General features: G+C 41.6%; 1 protein-coding gene across 8 annotated transcripts in view; it reads left to right on the forward strand.

Annotated features, from left to right (window-relative positions):
* The first annotated feature begins 8,756 nt into the window (after nt 1–8,756).
* Nucleotides 8,757–17,539, forward strand: part of LOC100893837 (alanine--tRNA ligase, cytoplasmic) — an 89,309-nt gene continuing 80,526 nt past the window's right edge. For 5 of the 8 annotated variants that reach the window (XR_004065130.1, XR_004065129.1, XR_004065128.1 and 2 more), the window contains exons 1-2: nt 8,757–9,246; nt 14,366–14,511. The gene's annotated coding sequence lies outside the window, so the exon portion shown is untranslated. The remainder of the gene's footprint in view (nt 9,247–14,365; nt 14,512–17,539) is intronic. The other 3 variants (XR_004065125.1, XR_004065126.1, XM_030991379.1) reach the window with 2 other exon arrangements.

The following is a 17,539-nucleotide window of genomic DNA, read 5'->3' on the forward strand; positions in this document are numbered from 1 at the left end:
AATCACCGGTAGCGAATTAGAATAAACCACGTTTAAATAATATTTGGGAGGCATCCCCCCCCCTCCAATAAGCTCACCCCGATCTACACCTTGTTGGCGGGGAAATTCGCAACTGATCTCCCCCTACCTTTCTTCTTTCTCTCTTTTTTTCTTTCCCTTTTTCTCCTCTTTTCCTTTCCCTTCCCTTCCTTCCCTCTGTTATAGGTTTGATGGTGGAGGCAAGGGCCTTTTGCCCCCCCCCCCCGATCCACACGTTGTTGGCGGGACTAATCGCAACCGTTCTCCCCTCCTTTTCACCCTTTTCTTTTTAGTGTTCCCTTTTAGCTCTCCTCTTTTCTTTTCCCTTCCCCCCCCTTTTTGGGCGGGGTTGGGGGGCAAGGGCCTTTTGGCCCCCCCCGAACTACAACTTGTTGACGGGAAAATTGATAACTGTATATCCCGCTTCTTTTATTTTCTTCTTTCACTTGCTTTTCTTCCCTTTCCTCTTTTTTTGATGGGAGGAGGGGGGGATAACAGCTGGGAGATAAGGCCCTTTCGCCCCCCCCCCCCGATCTCCTTCTTCCCCCTTTTCTTTTCTTCTTCCTCTTCTTTCTTTCCCATTCTCTCCCTTTCCCTTCTTTTCCTTCTCTCGCTCTCTTTTTTTTTTGCGTGGGGGGGGGGGGCAAGGCCCGCTCGCCCCTCCCCTGGATCCGCGCCTGAATAGACGGTCATCACGACTGCGCATATGTTTATCTCCTCATCGATGAGCTGAGGATTTGTAAGAAAGAGAAAAAAAGGTGACAAGAGGAATTCCTTTTGCGTTGCACGCTTTCTTGATTTTCTCATTGTACTTTTACTTGTACATTGTACTTTGTGAACATGTAAATTGGAAAAGAACTTATGGGAAAAACCCACTAAAAAGCAGACTGAGCAGCACATCTCGAAAGTGCTCACTTATTCTAAATTTGATAGTATGAAACTGGGATGTGACGACCGGGTGAAACGCCCATTTACACATAAGTTTGTTCTGCGTACACTCGAGGAGGGAGGGGGGGGGGATTGCCCGTTTATAAATTATTCATAAATGAAGACGAAAGACTTCATGCATGGCTGATCGTCAACATAACGGTATTAAGTCTTTTGTCAACTCTGTTTGTTGCTGCGGCAGGCAGCCAGTGAAAACGAATTTGTTTAATCAAATTATGAAAATGCAAGCATTAGGCCCTACTTGAAACAAACAGAACTTTGTTATTCCTGGCTCATTTCTCCTGATTGAGGTGTCATATGAAAGGGAAGAAAATGTACTAGAATGTATCTAGAAATATGATTTTCTCTTTGAAATACATTCAAATATTGTTCGCTAAATGACCTTTTAGTACCCTCTCTTCAAATTGTTTTCAATCACTCATGCGTTAAATATGCATCATAATGAGTTGCATCAAATGAAAAAGAGGATCTAAGCTTTACAAATATGTGTTTTTATTAATTATAATTGTGATTAAGTTATGATAATGCATCGAATATCACCTCCTTTTGGAATACCCATGTTTTTGGTAATTGACGTTAATATAATATCCCGCTTTTATATAGCGCTTAATACAATGTCTCAAAGCGCTTTGCAGATATACTATCTTCCATGGTAAATCTAATCAAGATTATGGTCAGATTTGTAAATTATTTTTTCTCCTTATAATATTTGGTAAAGTTTTTCTTTGGTATCTTCATCCATGTGATTGAAATAATTCGGCAGCCATTTTGAATATATAAAGGGCCGCCATTTGTACAAAATATATCAATTCTTAAAACTCAACTCAAGTATTGTGTAACTATATGCAGGGGCGGTGATTTATTTTCGTGACCGGGGGGACGAAATACTAGGAACGGGAAGCAGTGTAGTAATGAGCAAAAACATGTTTGTTTTTTTTTTTTTTTGGGGGGGGGCAGAAAATAAATCCGCATCACACCAACTTTTACATGGTACTTGCAGGCCCCGCGGAACGTTTTTCAAAGGGGGGGGGGGGGGCTAAAATGTTTTCGGTCAGGTAGAGCAAAGCGAACGAAGTAAGTGGAGCGTAAATTGGCTTAAGGTCAAGGGACAAAGCCCCGGTGGGGGTCATGGGCGGGGTTTTAGGCATGTAATAACGGATAGATGAGCATCCGGGGCCAGCCTTAGGGCCCCTGTTGGGGTCCAGGGTCGGAGCCCCCGGAAGCTCAGGGTTTTTAGGCATATAATTACGGTCAGATAAGCAACCAGGGGGCGGACCCCCGGAAGCTCAGAATTTTTTAGGCATTTAATTACGGTCAGATGAGCAACCAGGGGCAAGCCTCAGGGCCCTTGGTGGGGTCCAAGGGGCAGAGCATCCAAAAGTTCAGGGAAAAACCATGCCATTTCAGCAACATTTGTAAATCACTGGTATCGAATTAGAAATAAACCACGTTTGAATTTTATTCGGGGGGGCAACTGCCCCCAAGCTTCCCCCCCCATCATTACGCCAGTGCTGAAGAGTCTGCGGCAGGTCTGCAGCAAGTCTGCGGCAGACCTGCCGCAGACTCTTCATCATACTGAAAGAGTATGCGGCAAGTCTGCAGCAAGTCTGCGGCAGACCTGCCGCTGACTCTTCATCATACTGAAAGAGTATGCGGCAAGTCTGCGGCAAGTCTGCGACAGACCTGCCGCAGACTCTTCATCATACTGAAAGAGTATGCGGCAAGTCTGCGGCAAGTCTGCGGCAAAACTAATTTGCATGTGAAAAAGATGACTGTCTGCGGCAGGTCTGCTGCAGATCTGCGGCAAGTCTGCCGCAGGAGTATGCGGCAGGCTCATTTCTTTCCTATGGGTACTAGGGGAAGGAGGGGAGAGAGAAAAAGAGAGGGAGATAGGGAGAGAGAGTGTGTGTGTGTGTGTTCCCCTGCCAAGAGGGAGGGTTTACCTCTGTACAGAGTGACCCAAGAGAGATAAGGGAGAGATGGAAGAGCTAGGGGAGAGATCTACTACACATAGAGTGGCGAAGTGTGACGTCATCAAAAATCTAATTTTAGAATTTCTCAATTTTTTCTTCATTTTCCAAAAGAGCATCAAAAATAATGTCCAAATGTTGAAAGCCACTTGAATATGTTAAGTATTGTCTGAGATATGACCATCTGAATAAATATACTCCCCATAGGAGCTCAGTGTTATATGCTCTGGCTCCTAACCACTAGGAGCCAGAGCATATAACACCGAGTTCCCATAGGCCAACCCCCCCCCCCCATCAGTCTGACCACGTAGTGCAAGTACATATTACCGACAATTTTCGTTCAAGTAGTTCATAGATGGCGTAGCCTGTGTGTTTCACGGGGGGCGGGGCGGTGGGGTGTAACAGCGTTGCCATCTAGGAGCTGATGTATCATGTCCCTAACCCACAGCAAAGGAAGGAATCGACAGAGAGGGAGTTGTATGGACTTAAAGGGCAAGTCCACTTCAACAATTAATAACAAACCAATCAAACTAAAAGTTTGCAAAATCGGATAACTAATAAGAAAGTTTTTAATTTTTAAACATAAAAAACTTTGAAAATCACAAGACAAATTGGCAACTCACTCATGAGTCTGTTACATCATTCAGGCGCGGATCCAGGATTTCTTAGGGGGGGGGGGGGAGGGGCCCAAATTTGAAATTATGCAAGCCAAATATTGGTACGTAATGGTGACCAGCAGTGACGCAATAGGGGGTGGGTACAGGGACGGGCGAGCTTCCCCTCCCTCCTCCACGAAGCACGGAAACTTTTACGTTTCATTAAATCATTATAGAAAGAAGACGATTCGTTGTACCGTTCTCGACTCTTATTTTAATCCTTCAAAAATCTTCTTTGTCTGCTCCTTTTTCTTCCTACGTCCTCTTCCTTTTCTCTCCTCTCTCTTATTTTTTTGTTTTTTGGGGCCAGCGTTTAAGGGAGGACCGCCCCCACTGCCCCACCCCTGCCCCGGAAGCTCAGGGGTTTAAGGCAATAAATCACCGTTAGATGAGCATCTAAGGGCCCGCCTTAGGGCCCTAGGTGGAATCCAGGGGGCAGAGCCCCCGAAAGCTTAGGGGTTTTATAGGCAGATGAGCATATTTTCATACCTCATTATTTTGTGCCACTGGCAGTTACTTTCTCGGAAAAATTATGTCATTTTAGCATTATTTGTAAACCACCGTTATGGAATTAGAAATAAACCACGTTTCCACCAAGCCGCCCCCGCCCCCTATCAGTACACCAGTGCCCCCCCCCCCCTCCGTTACACCTTGTTGGGAAAAAATCGCAACTGATCTCCCCTACCTTTCTTCTTTCTCTTTTTTTGTCTTTCCCTTTTTCTCCTCTTTACCTTTCCCTTCCCTTCCTTTTCTCTCTTATAGGTTGTCCGGGGGGGGGGGGGGGGGGGGGCAAGGGCCTTTCCGCCCCCATCCCGCTCCGCACGCTGTTGGCGGGATAAGCAGCAACTGATCTCCCTTTTTTCACCCTTTTCTTTTCTTCTTCCTCTTTTTGTTCCCTTTTAGCTCTCCTCTTTCCCTTTTCCTTCCTTCTCTCTCTCTCTTTCTCTCTCTTTTTTTTTTGGGGGGGGGGGGAGGGGGGAACAGCCTGGGAGGCAAGGCCCTTTCAACCCCGATCTCTTCCTCCCTCTCTTTTTCTTTTCTTCTTCCTCTTCTTTCTTTTCCTTTCTCTCCTCTTTCCCTTCTTTTCATTTTCTCTCTCTCTCTTTTTTGGGGGGGGGGGGGGGGGGGGCAAGGACCGCTCGGCTCCCCTGGATCCGCGCCTGACGTCATTGCCTCGCTATCCTCTTATTGTTTTCTTCCTATTGGTAATATACACATTTCTCACTTCCCCCTGAGAATCTTCTAACACCAGCATCCAAGTCATATTGATAATAATATGTTTTTGTGTGGATGCACTAATAATCTAATATAGAGTAATTGTTTTCAGTTAAATCATGAAAAATGTGAATTCTGAAAATTTATTTATATAAAAGTCAATAATTATGAATATACAATATTCTGAAAATAGTTTCAATTCTTCAAAGTTTATAAAAGATATTGTGAAATGTCATGCCCGCAATACGATACAAATCATATAACCTGGGCAAAGGCATGGGGAAATCAAGTTTTGGGTATAAAGAGGGGAATTAATGGGATAAAAATATATAAAGCAATTGATAAATAGTGAGGCAATGGCGTCACAGACTGATAACCAAATTGGCAATTTGTGTAGTGATTTCCATTGTTCCATAGTTTTTCATATTTAAAAAAAAAATCATAACTTCCTTATTTTTTTTTGCTCTGCTCCTCTTGTTTTTCTGCATCTATTGAAAGCGAATTATTTTAAAGTGGATTTACCCTTTAGGTTATACCACATTCAAGCTTTTCGTAAATATACAATATTGTACGATATATTTTCCAAATAAGTAAGGAATTTAGATTTTGAAGATTTTTAGCTAAATAAGATACGGTTTTGTGACCGGAAGGCATATGTGAACGGAGCTTTTATTCGAACTTATGGATCTACCATCTCCAGGCACCCAGAAACTATACAATAATTTTAGCCAATGAAAATTTTCAAGATTTTCGTTTGTCCATGACACTGGAATTCTCAAAACCTCAGGATACCAGACGGAGCTGACCGGACTACAAGCCTAGTTACTGCTCGGAGAGGGGGGGGGGGGCACTTTAAAATTGTGTCTTGTTGGGGGATAGGCAGCTTGGACACTCTCGGGCCTTGAAGGTTTTCGCGTCATGTAGCGTACAACGGGGTAATGCAATCCCAATATGATTTACTGTTTGAGTTCTATAATATTTGAAATAATTGATAGTGTTTATATATTACGTACGCGTAAATATATATTTACATAACTCTACGTGTTTGTTTAACGCTGATTGGAAATAATAACTGATGATGGGGGGGGGGGGGGGGTGGATGGTAGTATCTTCATTTGTACATTTTGTATCATTTTTTTTTTCTACTTTATACTTCTGTTCTTTGTTTGTTTTTAATATTTGAATGTTTAAGATATGTGTAATAATAAAAATAAAAAAAAAAATAATAATAATACTGTCTTCTTTACCCAGGGTAGCCTCATCAGTATTTATGCTGTTCTCCCTGAGGTCCTTGCAATCAAATTATAATAATAATACGATGTTGGTTATAAAGGTGGCCTATTCACCCCAGTTTATGGAATGATTTTGACAATGATTTATTCTTAATAGATCTAGATAATAGTATACATTCTCAGATTAAAACAAAAAAATAGTTTGCAAGTGTTTGTTTTACCTGACTGCATGACTGCTAAAGTGTGTGCTACCAGGCGTCGGAGGGGCGAGGGGCCTCCCCCCCCCCCCAACAAAAAGAGAGAGAGATTAAGGAAAATAAGGGAAAGAGGAGAGAAAGGAAAGAAAGAAGAAAAAGAAGATAAGAAAAGAGGTAAAAGAAGGGGATCAGGGGAGGGGAAAAAGGCCTTGCCTTCCCCTCCAGCCCTCCTTCGCCCCCAAAAAAGGAAGAGAGGAGGAAGGGAAAGGAAAAGAGGAAAGCTATAAGGGACAGAAAAAAAAGAGAAAGAAAAAAAAGAAAAGGGTGAAAAGGAGAGGAGATCACTTGCAATTAATCCAGCCAACGACGTGTTGATCGCGGGGCCGAAAGACCCTTGCCTCCCCTCCCCCCTCAGCAAAAAAAAAAGAGAGAGAGGGAGAGAGAGAAGGAAGGTCGGGGAAGGGAAAGAGGAGAGAAAGTGAAATAAAACAAAGAGGAAGAAGAAAAGAAAAGGGGGAAAGATGTGCTTTTGCGCTCCTCCCTCCCCCCCCCCCCAAAGCGAGACCAAGCGCCATATACGCCACTGGACTCTACTGGCGTACTCCCCCAAATAAGAATAAAACGAGGTTTATTTCTAATTCGATTTCAGTGATTTACAAAAGTTGTGAAATGACATAACTTTTAGTAAATTATACTGTTTTATGAGTTTGTTGGAAAATGACGAATTCCCAAAGTTACAGTCAGGCGAGAAGTATGCTTATTTAGAGGTCTACATGTCAAGGCTCGCGGCACAGCGGGGCTCGGGGGCATGGGTCCCCCCACTATTTTGAAAACGTATATTCAAGAGAAGTAGGGAGAAAGTAAGAAAAATAAATTGTTACCTGCCAGTGTCACAAAATAATGAAGTCTCAAAATATGATCAACTGACCGTAATTAAATGAAATTTTGGAGGCTTCACCCTCTTGACACCACCAAGGTTCCTAAGGCGTGCCCCTGTATGCTTATCTGACCGTTATAAAATGCCTAAAAACCCCTGAGTTTCCGGGGTATCAAAATATGCTCATCTGAACGTAATGAATGCCCCGATAGCCCCTGAGTTTCCTGGGGCTCAGCCCCTGGACCCCACGCCAATTCGTGACCTACCCGTGTCATTAATAAGGTATCAAAAATATGCTCATCTGAACGTAATGAATGCCCCGATAGCCCCTGAGTTTCCTGGGGCTCAGCCCCTGGACCCCACGCCAATTCGTGACCTACCCATGTCATTAATAAGGTATCAAAATATGCTCATCTGAACGTAATGCCCATTGCCCCTGAGCTTCTGGGGGCTCCGCCCCTAGACTCCACACCAATTTATGTTCCGCGAGCCTTGACGTGCAGACCTCAAAATAAGCATATTTCTCGCCTGACTGTAACTTTCGGAATTAGTCATTTTCCAACAAACTCATAAAACAGTATAATTTACTAAAAAATTATGTCATTTTACAACATTTGTAAATCACTGAAATCGAATTAGAAATAAACCACTTAAGGGGGAGGCTGCCCCCTTCGAATTATTACGCCAGTGGTGTCTAGTGGCGTATCTGGTGCTTGGTCTCGTTTGCGGGAGGCGAGATGAGGCCGAAACCATATCTTTTCCCCTTTTCTTTTCCTCTTACTCTTTATTTTCTTTCCCTTTCTCTCCTCTTTCCCATTCGCTCCCTCCCTTCTTTCTCTCTCTCTCTCTCTCTCTTGCTGAGGGGGGAGGGGGAGACAAGGGCCTTTTGCCCCCGATCCACACCTTGATGGCGGGAAAAATCGCAACTGATCTCCCCTACCTTTCTTCTTCCTCTTTTTTTTTCTTTCACTTTCTCATCTCTTTCCCTTCCCCTTCCCTTCCTTCTCTGTTTTTAAAGTTTGCTGGGCGAAAGTCAAAGGCCTTTCACCCCCTACCCGAACCACATGTTGTTGGCTGGATTAATTGCATCTGACCCCCTCCCTTTCTTTTCACCTGTTTCTTTTTTTCTTTCCCTTTTTTTGTTCCCTTTAGCTCTCCTCTTTCCTTTTCCCTTCCTACTCTCTTTTTTGTTGTCCCCCCTCTTTTTCCCCTCTTTTCTTTCCTCTTCTTTCTTTCCTTTCTCTCCTCTTTCCCCTTCCCTTCTGTTCCTTCTCTCTCTAGCTCTCTCTCTCTTTTGGCGGGTGAGGGGGGAGACCCCTTCGGCCCTCCCCCTGGATCCGTGCCTGGCCGTGGGTGTGTCCCCCATCCAGTACTGACATGAGCAGTTTTGTAATAGCGAACAGGCCCCGTACGTACTGAGCTGAGCAGCTTTGTAACAGCGGACTTGATTGGTTGCCTTAAAATTCAATTTACGAGCGTTCTGCGCATCCGTCTGGCAAAGTAACAGGCGTGTGCTATCGCACCTTGCACACGCCTGCTAAATAACAGTCGGTGATTGGTCAATTTAGCAGACGTGTGCCGCGTTCCTTACGTCTGGGGCACGTGAATAAAGTCACCAACGGCTTTCCATAAAATACCTCTCTTGGCCGCGCCGCTACCGCGGGGCCTGCGCCAGGCCTCGCTACGCTAGCGCCGTGTACACTGTCGGATTTCTCACAGGCTGTCACAGCGTTCGTCGATTTTCGTCGACAATCTGAACTCATGTTGGTTGGATTTAGATATCAATCATCATGTCTTCCACAACTAAGAAGCGTGGCAAGAAGTTACAGACTTTTAAAGAAGAAATGGAAATGCATCGTTCCTTCAAAGAAAAGCCTGAATCATGCTAGGTGCACGATATGTGCATCAGATTTCAACATTGGACATGGCGGGGCAAACCTTTCAACAGAACACTTTCAATGTGGAGTTGACAGCAACTAATGAGCTTACCATGCTTACAGGTGCAAGGACGCTGCAAAAGACTATAGACCTCTAGTAACATATCAAGACATTTTGTCATGAGTTCATCCAGTCTTTCAGTAGAATACTTTCAATATGGAGTTACATGCACATGTAACACCAACTAATGAACAGGTATGTTACTTTTATTTAACTTGTACCCCATTCACAGTGGTTTTGAAATTTGTAGCGGCGTTGTAGCGGAGCGGCGACACCGCCATAACACCGCTACAAATGCTTTCACAGTAGAAAAGTTATCCCGCTGCAGCAGCGGGATAAATATCATGTACCCATTCACGCTGCAGCGGGTGATTTTTATTACCTCCATAACAAACACGTGTATGCATGGCTCATGACCCGCGAGTGACCCCGATATGACCGGAAATACTTCAGCGCGGGGTTTCGATTGCTTGAAATTGCGCGCGCTAGCTGTACTTTACACACTCTTCCTCATGTAGCTAGCTCGATTTAGCTATGGATCTATCCATACTTTTATCGATCATATTACTTTTTAAAAAACTAGCATTTTTATTTCTTCCAGTCAGAATATTTTAATTTTTTGAAGTGTGAAATATTTTTATTTGGATAATTATAATATCTACATAATAATAAAATCAATTTGAATCCACTGGTTACTTTATTTCTATTTCACTTTATGTTCCCCATTGCTGGAGAAAAGAGGTCAGTGATAGGTAAGTAAACAAATCACACGTGTTTGTCGCGGTGTTATATCGGAGAGCCTTCACACTGAGTAAACACCGCGACAGCAGCGGGACTGTCCCGCTGCTGTAGCTAGGCGATCCTAGCGATAGTTTGTCGCGGCGTTATCGCGAGGCGGTGTTATCCCGCGATAGTTTATAACGGGTCCGAGCCTTCACACTGAAGACAACACCGCGACAGCAGCGGGACAGTCCCGCTGCTGTCGCGGTGTTTGAGGCCACTGTGAATGGGGTATTGTTGTGCTATCGCGCTTGCCTGCGGGAGCTGCGCTTGCCAGCGTGCAGAAAAATTTGCGTCGCGCAGAAAATTACTGATTTTGTCTCCAAATTACTGATTTTTTAGCCTTATGATTACTGATTTGTGCTCTGAAAGGTTGGCATCCCTGGCCCTGACATGTAGGCATCTCAAGAAGCATTTTCTTGCCTGGCTGTAAATTTAGGAATTAGTCATTTCCCAACAAACACATAAAAGGGTATAATTTACTTAAAAGTGAGGAAAAATCTCAGAAAATTATGTAATTTCAGCATTATTTGTAAACCATCGTTATGGAATTAGAAATAAACCTATAGAAAATATTAATAAATAAAAATAGAATTTTATTTCCCAAAAGCCCCCCCCAGCCCACCTGATCTACACCTTGTTGGCGGGAAATTGCAACTGATATCCCTTACCCTTCTTCATTCTCTTTTTTTCTTTCTCTTCTCTCCTTTTCCCTTTCCCTTCCCTTCTTTCTCTCTCTCTTTGAGGTTTGCTGGGGGGGGGGGGGGGGGGGGGGGGAGTCATTTTGGCCCCCATCCCGCTCCACACATTGTTGGCGGGATTAACTGCAACTGATCTTCTCTTTTCTCCCTTTTCTTTTCTTCCTCTTTTTTGTTCCCTTTTAGCTCTCCTCTTTTCCTTTTCGTTCCTTCTCTCTTTTTTTTTAGCGGGGACGGGGGGGGGGGGGGGGGGGGGGGGGAGCAAGGGCCTTTTGCCCCCTCCCCCCCCCGATCCACAACTTGTCGGCGGGGAAATTGCAACTGATATCCCGTTCTTTTCTTTTCTTCTTCCTCTTTTTCCTTCCCTTTATCTCCTCTTTTCCTTTTTTCTTTCCCTTTCCTTCCTTCTCTTTTATTTTTGATTGGGGGGGGGGGGGGGGAGGCAACAGCCTGAGAGGCAAGTCCTCCCCCCCCCCCCCCCCCCCCCGATCTCCCTCTTTTCTTTTCTTCTTCCTCTTCTTTTTTCCCTTCCTCTCTTTCCCTTTCCCTTCTTTCCTTCTCTCCTTTTTTTTTTTTTGGCGGGGGGGGGGGGGGGGGGGCAAGGCCCGCTCGGCCCCCCTGGATCCACGCCTGCCATAAGGCTCATTCCCATGTGCGGCTGTGCCATTGTTTTTGTTTGTGTGTACTAAATTAATGGCAAGTACGGATGGATAAAGCAGCTGCGCACAACAAAGGGTTCACCTGTACTCATTTATCTTTTTGTTTCAATTTCAATTTCAATCTACTCATGTTTCCAACAAAACATTACAACTCAATTATAAGCATTTAAAATGAATGTAGAAATACATGTTGGAAACAGAGGGGTCCACTAAAAATTAAGCTATGCTTGTACATGTGTGAACACCTCATGAGATACTAAATTGTGAAGTGCAGTATGCACAGATCTAGTGCTGTAGCCGAACCGCCGAACCGAACGGAAGTTTGCCGAACATGGCACTTCCGAACCGAATCGAACCGAACGCAAAGGCCTAGTTCGGATGTTCGGCAAAAAAAAGGTAAACGTTTTTGCAAGCTAATAAACTTTTCATTTTGTACCTAATTTTCATGTTATGATTGCTCATATTATATTTACTTTTTTCCCATTTTCCGCCCTTGTGATTTATGCCTATCCAGTGGTGGGCGCAACTTCACTGGCGCCATTTAAATCCCAAATCCTGACCACACTACGTCGCGATCGCAAGCCATGAACAAGAATACATGTGCGTGATCAAAACAAGTTCAGCTCAATTTGCTCAAACCCATTGAACAAAAAATTAATATTTTAATTGTAACCCTATCGGACAAATTTTACAATATAAATAATGAAATAAATATATATTATAGTATATGGTATTTATTTATTCAGGAAAAATAGGGATTTCATATTTTTCCTATGGAAAATAAAAATCTCTATTCAAGATGGCACCTTTTATGACTCTAACATTAGACAACAACCGTCTCGGAAAATCTTTTAAAAATATCATTTATTGACAAATTGAAAACATGATTCTTTTAAAATTGAAAATAAAACACGATTCAAGACGGAAATACGAATGTAAGTAGTATTTTTCTTCACAGATAATTACGTTTAGAGCAGTTTTTTAATGTGAAATTTGTGCTGGTCGGAAGCAGTGTGCAGAAGTCCTCCGTGCCGGTCGGGCCCGGCAGGGCGGGCGGCCTGCCCAGTCCCGACCGCCGTGGCTATAACGCTGCTTGCTATTAAATTACCGAACTACACTTGCAAAAGTTTGTCAGTTTTACTTATAAAGTCTTCCAATCCCAAGGAATACGCTTGCATGATGGATTCATGGAGTTTACCGTACCGTACTGACTTTTCAATTGTCTAATCCAGTATTTGGAAGAAGTGTGTCAGGACTTTGGTATACAGAGTGAACGCACGCTGCAATGCGGTACTGGAGCTGAGTCAGTGCCAGTGCAGTGGAGTTGGGCAGCAATGGCGATGCGTACCGTACATGTACTGTGTATAGTTTGATCGATGCGTGTCAAATGTTGCCGTAGCTGAGCTGTGTTGGACAATCGCTACACCAAATTGAATTGCATACCTGCCAACCCTTCCGAATAATCCGGAATATTCTGTTTTTTCAAAAAATTCAAGATTTTTAAAAATATTTTTTAAATTTAAAAAAAAATAAAATAATAATTAGACCTATTATTATTATTTTTTTTTGTTTGGTCTTGCTTAAGTCAAATTAAGCTTGTTGTCTCGCCTGCGTAGCAAAAAAGCGAGACATAGGCGCCGCTTTTCCGGTGAGGGCGGCGGCGGCGGCGTCAACATCAAAAACTTAACTTAAGGTTAAGTTTTTGAATTTTTGATATAATTTTGAAAGTATAAGTTCTTGGTCAATGAAACTTTGACTATAGGGTAATCAAGTATCCCCAATCATGTGAGTAGAATTTCAGATCACAAAGTCAAGGTCAAAGGTCATTTCAGGTCAACAGACTTGGACTTTGTTGTAGCATCATCATTGAAAACTTAACCTAAGGTTAAGTTTTTGAATTTTTGATATAATTTTGAAAGTATAAGTTCTTAGTCAATGAAACTTGGACTATAGGGTTATCAAGTATCCCCAATCATGTTAGTAGAATTTCAGGTCACTAAGTTAAGGTCAAAGGTCATTTAAGGTCAACAAACTTAGACTTTGTTGTGGCATCAACATCAAGATTTTCAAAATGCTTCTTCGTTATTTTTCAACCGATTTTGATTCTAATTGTTTCATATGATAGGGCTAGGAGGGGGATTTAAATTTTCTACACAGAATCGTGAAATTCATTATCTATGCTAATTTATGCAAATTTATTCGAAATCACAAAAAAGGCTTCTTCTCCTTCATTTCTAGACCGATTTTGATTTGGTTTGCTTTATATCGTAGAGCTAACTTTGGTACACTAAACATCTACACAGAATTTTGAAATTGTTCTCCATTAATTAATTATGGTAATTTATGCAAAATTTATTCCAAAAATAACAAAAATTGCTTCTTTTCCCTCATTTCTTGACCGATTTTGATTTGGTTTGCCTTATCTGGTAGAGCTAAATTTGGAACACTAAACTTCTACACAGAATTGTGAGATTTTGCTCCATTGATTATTCATGGTACTTTATGCAAATGAAATGAAATTATGTACCTTCCAGGGCATCAGATTTTTTATTTTTTGACCAGTTCAAAAGTGTACCACATAAAATTTAGGATATTTGTTGTTGCGAGATGCGGATGAGCGCTACGTCATTGACGTTCTGGTTTATCATATTGAATTGCGTTATGCAGGCGAGACCGCCGAGAGCGTTTCCCTTGTTTTATCATTTGACGCGATGTTCACGTATTGCGTGCGTTGAAGGGCTGCATGATTGAGCAGCGAATTTGTATTCCCTTTTTTGCACAGATTTACCGCGTATTGCCAGTGACACTGCCGCTGCATGTGCGAACGCCTGTTAAGGGTACAGATTTCTTATTTTCGAAGACATACCGTGCTAAAAATTCTTAATTCTCATTTTCAAATGTTGGCAGGTATGTATGTTGCATGGTAATTGCAGCTTGTACCTTAATACAGCTGATCTTCGTTATCATTTTTGATGGTACCTCCTATAAAATTCAAATTACCTCCTTCAAAAATAATTAACAAGACCCCTGGTTATGTAATAGTATTTTCACTGATAACGTTCTTTATTACACTTCTGAGCTCCTATTCACTTTACCTTTTAAGGTTTGTCTATTAGGAAAATAGTAAGATATTGAAATAGAGATGTAATATAATTTGTGTTCTCTTACTTTGTTCAGGCGACTGGAGTGCGTCCATACACAGGGAACATTGGAGCAGATGATGTTGATGGTGTAGACATGGCTTACAGGGTAGTGGCTGATCATATTCGCACATTGACCATAGCTCTCTTGGACGGAAGCTGGCCAGATAATGTTGGAAGAGGGTGAGTCTTTTTGAATGGATTTTCTAGCCCTCATTTGATCTTATTACAGTCTAATGGTTGGCAATGCAGGGCTGTCGTTTAAAGCCGGTAACCGGTAAAACTTGCCGCCTATTCACTCGTTTCTTACCGGCTATAATTCCTATAATAAACCTTGCAAAAATCACAGAAAGTAGATCTAAATCAATGCTAATCCAAAATTTCCTTAATTTCGTCCAAGATATAATTAGTGCCGCACATACACGGCCGCAGTCGACGAAATCCCTTACGATCACGAACGCGACGTCGTCCGTACTTACCTAGACCTATCTATCTAACGTTACATCGCAGTTCTCCCCCCACAGCGCGGCGGCCAAGCCCGCCCGTCCCTACCCCATTGCGATCCCGATGTGCACGCGAGAAGACAATGCACTGCACAAAATATATACACACTGATCATAACAAAACTGAAGCTAGCTCGCTGTAACCAAACTATCCGTTGCCGATTTGATATTTGAAGATCACGGAAACCGGGGCCTATACACGTGCGTGCAATGTCTAGAGACAACGTACTTTAGATTCTGAGATGCGCAAATCGGCAACAGAGTTTTGAACACGGCTGAGTTTAGGCCGGTCACGGCAGTCCCCGGCGGACCCCCGCAGCTAGCTCGCATGATATATGGGTCATTCCATCGGGTTGGGTCTTTTCAGCATTTTCACGTGTTTGAATGTTTAGAAGCTATTTACTCAAATTTGAATGTATTTTTAGAAAATTAAAAGTATGTTATATTGAAGAGTAATGTAGTACAGAATAAATAAACATGAAAACAGAAACTTCTTCATCATATTTTTTTTTTGGTGAGAGTTTTACTACCGATGTCTCAGCGATTTTGAGGGTGAAAGTTGTGACATGAAAACATGTCATTTTCATGAACTTATTTCTGGAAAAAAGTTCATCATAATGCAATGTTTCCTACTTAAAACATGTCACCTTTAGTACCCCTAGTATGTCTGAGAAGCTCAAGTGAAATGTGCAAAAAATCAGCAAGTTATTTCATATTGAAAAAACACAATACCTACGTTACCAACGATGTCCTAGGCACTTTTTTCGTAACGGCGGTAATTCTAGCATTTTACACAAATTTAGCAGGATATTTTCTCAGAAAGTTTCATCTTATTAGGAAGGTACAACCCCTCATGAACATATGTAGAAAGAATGATGATTAAATCGGTCGGTAAATATAAGAAAACAATTAATTTACCGCGAAAATCGGGCGCGATGTCCTTAGTAATTTGGTAACGTAGGTGTGAAATTACGGTGTTTGAGATGTAAACCAGCCCGCTAGCTTCAGTTTTCGGTGTTAAAATGACCTGCTAGTTATTCACGAATGCGCAGAACATGTTTTTTGCCGGACTGCGACGACCTACCCCTACAGTGCAACCACAAACGTGTAGATGTCTTTGTAACGTGGTGCAGCCATTTTCGCCCGTCAGCGCCCAAATTGGTACGTAATATGTTTTTTAAGTTATTTTTATGGCCCGAATTATTATCATGGACAATGAAATTCCATGTTTTAAAAATGAAATTCCGTTTTAAATTGTGTTATTTTCAACTTAAACCGGTTTTCAAACCCTCACATGTGAGTGAATATTTTACTGTTGTCCCACATACTGATATATGTGTTATAACGAAACATGCAAAATCAATGCCGGACTTTTACCCTTAAAAAGCTAGTTTCTTAAACAGAAATTGAATTTAGTTATAAGAATCCCGTAAATAATGATATTCATGATGTTCCTACACCTCAGATTTTTTCTGACAAGTTTTAAATTAGTTAATATTATTTATATGGTGCCATTAATTGTCATTGAACAATGATGGCTAAGCCTAACGAAAAACACAAGTTATTGAACATTGCTTCCTTCAAGTTAGGAAGTTCAATCTGAGACCCGAAATACACAACTTTTTGGGCAAAAAAAGGGGGTTGAGGGTTGGGGTTGAGATAGAGAAGAATGGATTAAAGGGGGAGGGCACCCCCCCCCCTCCGATTCAATTAAAATTGGATACATAATAATGTAATGAGCCTTTTTTTTTTTTTTTTTTTTTTTTTTTTTTATAAATTAAATAATCATTGATCTGGCTCCCCTTCCCCCTCATCCAAAGGTTGAAGTGAGGGATAAGGGGCTTCAACACCTTCCCTCCCCCTCCAAATAATGATAAATAACAAATATAATTTTTTAACAAAAATTTATAATTCAACACAAATATTAAACTTAAAAGAAAAATCAAAATGAACAACCAATAATAATACCTACTTCTATTTGGGCATGCAACGAGCCAAAAGTGAGGAACTCCCTATCCATCTTGCAATCCTCTGTCTAGTTGTTCCATCCTTAATTCTTACAATTTGATTTTACAACAGATCTAGATAGAAGTACTTGATAATTGCAAACACAACACACGTTTGAAATGAAAAATCACAGAAACAGTTTACAGTTTTGTTTTATTTTTATCTCATTTAATATTCTTTACTCATTGGTTTTTATTTATTTCTTTTCATGCATATTTATTAGATTGCTGCATCCATTTCATTCATGGCTCCTATACCTCCCTTGAGGATTCAGCTCCGGCAGAGAGAGATCAAGAGAGCAGGTAAAATGACCAGTCATCGAAACCTTCCTGGAAAACAAAGATCTTTCCAATCTAATCACTATTTTAACGAAGATATAAAGTTGATCATTGATATCTATCAATATACCTCTTGTATGAATACTGTTTCTTAATTTACTGATCAAGGGATAAAATATATTTCAGATGACATTTGATGTAGTCTTTCATTTTTCAATGAGTATAAGAGGATAGTTACTCTAATATCATACTGATGTTACTCGGACATGATGTCCGTGTAACATAGGTAACTGGAGGTGTTGAGGTGAATATAGACCATAAATCTTGCAGGTTTCCTTTCAATTGTGTTATCATCTCATTAAATATGTTTCATGCATCAATTAATTGGCACATTTCATGGAATGTAGCCAAGATTTTCTATGC

This window comes from Strongylocentrotus purpuratus, unplaced genomic scaffold, assembly GCF_000002235.5.
Source record: "Strongylocentrotus purpuratus isolate Spur 01 unplaced genomic scaffold, Spur_5.0 spur5_scaffold_2, whole genome shotgun sequence".
In the NCBI taxonomy this organism is placed as follows: Eukaryota; Metazoa; Echinodermata; class Echinoidea; order Camarodonta; family Strongylocentrotidae; genus Strongylocentrotus; species Strongylocentrotus purpuratus.